The sequence below is a fragment of the Larus michahellis genome, chromosome 5, assembly GCF_964199755.1.
Source record: "Larus michahellis chromosome 5, bLarMic1.1, whole genome shotgun sequence".
Taxonomy (NCBI): Eukaryota; Metazoa; Chordata; class Aves; order Charadriiformes; family Laridae; genus Larus; species Larus michahellis.
The window spans coordinates 55,637,142-55,640,871 of NC_133900.1; positions in this window are offsets into that span (position 1 = coordinate 55,637,142).

A 3,730-nucleotide genomic window follows, 5' to 3' on the forward strand; every position below is an offset into this window, starting at 1 on the left:
GTCACTTTATTGCATGCAGCCTGTCATTAGACAGATGTAAAGATGGAAACAGCCCCTTATTAGTAGAACCATTTTCAAGAAGGAGTAGAGCTTTTCACATTCTTTGACAGTACAAGAATATCTTACTGTAACTTCCTCAGCTTTCCACTTATCTGAGGGCATGTATGTTTTGATGAAATCATAGCAATGTGTTTTCCTTGTTTCTGTTGTTAAAGATTACTGGAGTAGTGTTTTGGGTAACTTCATTTTCTGATCTGCAGTGTAATGACCACTTGTCTCATGTTTGATACAGGCAACGAGACTTTACATCCAGACAATTGTTGTTTCCTTTCCTTATCTTTGATTAATGCTTTTTCATCTGTTTTATGAAACTTCTGGCTTCTTCCCACTTGTAGGCTCCTTAAAACTTAATCTAACAAGTCATCATGTACATTAATGGTGACCATATTGCAGTAAGACGGTATTTGGTCCAAAGTAACTTTAAATACCAAGGTCTGTCAAAACAAGCTCTGGCTCTATTCAATCTCATGCGCATGTTTACCCTTCCACACCCAACACTAAGTTAAGCATTATCCCCCTCCAATGCCAAGCCAGCTTCACCCTGGAAGCTACCCTGTGCTCTCTGAGCCCCCCAGTGCATCAGCTGCATACCTCCTCTCCTGGCACATCCATCTCTGGGGAGATGCACAGAGGAAGGGCTTTGCTTCTCAGCACACTGCTGCTTTGTCCTGTCTTATGACCTGCCTTCAGGGAGGAAGAAAACACAGCTGCCAGAGAGCATATCTGCGCCATTGAAAGTAGGCCTGAGCCACAGTGGGAGGCTGAAGGAATAAAGAAGCAGCCCAAACTGAGATGGCCTCTCTGCTGGAGGCACAATACACCTGAGCTTCAGCCTGGGTTCAGCTCATCCTCAGTTGAAGCAAATACAGAGCTCCTGTATTTGAGGAGATGAAAGGCTGTGAGTACCAGCAAAGGAGGAAGGATTTCTCTTAGGATTTGTTATTTCTCTGCAGTGTGCCTCATGCTTCCACATAAAGAATGCCTGGTCTCCTGCACTTCAGCAATCTTGCCACTGGCTAAGTCTGCTTACACTTTAAGTGAAGCAAGAGTCTCCTGGTGATGATATAGTTATAAATATGCAGCCATAGCATGTACACGAAGGAGCTGAACTAATGCTTTGCTGGAGAGAGTAATTTCATAGAATCATAGAATGGTTAGAGTTGGAAGGGACCCTAAAGATCATCTAGTTCCAACCCCCCTGCCATGGGCAGGGACACCTTCCACTAGACCAGGCTGCTCAAAGCACCATCCAACCTGGTCTTGAACGCTTCCAGGGATAGTGGCATCCACAACTTCCCTGGGTAACCTGTTCCAGTGTCTCACCACCCTCACAGTAAAGAATTTCTTCCTAATAGCTAATCTGCATCTACCCTCTTTCAGCTTAAAACCGTTACCCCTTGTCCTATTGCTACACTTCCTGACAAAGAGTCCCTCCCCATCCTTCCTGTAGGCCCCCTTTAAGTACTGGAAGGCTGCTCTAAGGTCTCACAGGAGCCTTCTCTTCTTCAGGCTGAACAACCCCAACTCTCTCAGCCTGTCCTCACAGGAGAGGTGCTCCAGCCCTCTGATCATCTTCATGGCCCTCCTCTGGACTCGCTCCAACAGCTAGTCCAAAGGATTTCTGAACTTTGAGTGTACTTTTACTTGCAACCCTAATAGCCTTTCACTGTTGTTCATACTAGTAAACAAGTACCAAAAAAAGGTGCTAAGGCATGTGGAGGAGAGGGAGTTGATTTGAGACAGCCAGCATGGCTTCACAAGGGTAAATCCTGCCTGACCAACCTAGTGACCTTCTGTGATGGAGTGACTGCATCAGTGGACAAGGAAGAGCTATGGATGTTGTCTCTCTGGACATCTGTAGGGCCTTTGATATGGTTCCCCACAAAATCTTTTTCTCTAAATTGGATACAGATTTGATGGGTAGACTGTTCGGTGGATGAGGAATTGGTTGGATGGTCGCATCCAGAGGGTAGTGGTCAATGACTGCGTATCCAGATGGAGATTGGTGACAAATGGTGTCCCTCAGGGGTCCATATTGGGACCAGTACTGTTCAGTATCTTCACTAGTGACATAGACAGTGGGATCAAGTGTACCCTCAGCAAGTTTGCAGATGACACCAAGCTGAGTGGTGCAACTGGCATGCCTGATGGCCTGGGTGAACATCATGAGGTTTAACAAGGCCAAGTGCAAGGTCCTGCACCTGAGTCAGGGCAACCCCCAGTATCAATACAGGATGGGGGATGAAGGGATTGAAAGCAGCCCTGCCAAGAAAGACTTGGGGGGTATTGGTGGATGAAAAGCTGGATATGAGCCAGAAATGTGCACTTGCAGCCCAGAAAGCTAACTGTATCCTGGGCCACATCAAAAGAAGTGCCCTTCTACTCTGTCCTGCTGAGACCCCACCTGCAGTACTGCGTCCAGCTCTGGAGTCCTCAGCACAGGAAGGACATGGACCTGTTGGAGCGAGTCCAGAGGAGGGCCGTGAAGATGATCAGAGGGCTGGAGCGCCTCTCCTATGAGGACAGGCTGAGAGAGTTGGGGTTGTTCAGCCTGGAGGAGAGAAGGCTGCAGGAAGACCTTATTGTGGCCTTCTAGTACTTAAAGGGGGCCTATAGGAAAGATGTGGAGGGACTCTTGTTGGACACTTGGGGGAATGCAGTGATAGGACAAGGGGTAACAGTTTTAAACTGAAAGAGGGTAGATGTAGATTAGCTATTAGGAAGAAGTTCTTTACTGTGAGGGTGATGAGGCACTGGAACATGTTACCCAGGGAAGCTGTGGATGCCCCATCCCTAGAAGTGCTCAAGGTCAAGTTGGATGGGGCTTTGAGCAGCCTGGTCTAGTGGAAGGTGTCCCTGCCCATGGCAGGGGGGTTGGACTAGATGACCTTTAAAGGTCCTTTCCAGCCCAAACTATTCTGTGATTCCTAAGGGTTTTCCTGTTATGAGAAATAAAGGTACTTTTCCTTCTTTCCCCCTGTAGTTTTATTGTTTCATTTGGAACAAAAGATGTTTTTTTTAAAAGCAAACTTTACTTTGCTTCCATAATGCAGTTGCAAGTACAAGTTTAAAAAAAAAACAAAAAACAAAACAAACAAAAAAAACCCCAAAAAAACCCAACCAACAAATCTTCGTGTGATTTGAATGCAAAATGTGAATGTATTTGGAACTACAGTCAAACAGGATCTGTCAGTTGATTGAAAGACTATAACGTTCAAAACAGGTGTTTAAGAAATGTGTTAATTATGCTGACAGATTATCTGTACTTCATTTCTTACAGGATAGATTTGTCACATGCTACAGAAGACTTCGCACTTAATATTTTTATTTTAATATTTAAGTGAGGTTTTCTCAATATCTTGAAAAATAGTACTATCAGGAAAAGCTTTCTCATAATTTCCTGCAAAGCATAGTTTTACCTTAGTCAGATGAAGGCCTTTAGACCAACTGATATTTCTACATTTTTAGTGTTTGATTCTGCTCTAGTTCTTAGCAGAGCAATCATAATTTGAAGCTTGTTAGGTGCCTGTGGTTTCCAGCAGTGCAAATGTAATGTAAAGCCGGAGTTCAGTGTAATGAATGCAGTGTTTTGTGGGGTTTTTTTCACTGCTAGAAAATTAATTTGAGCCATGAGGCATGGCAGAGGGGAAGATCAGTTCACTGTCATTTA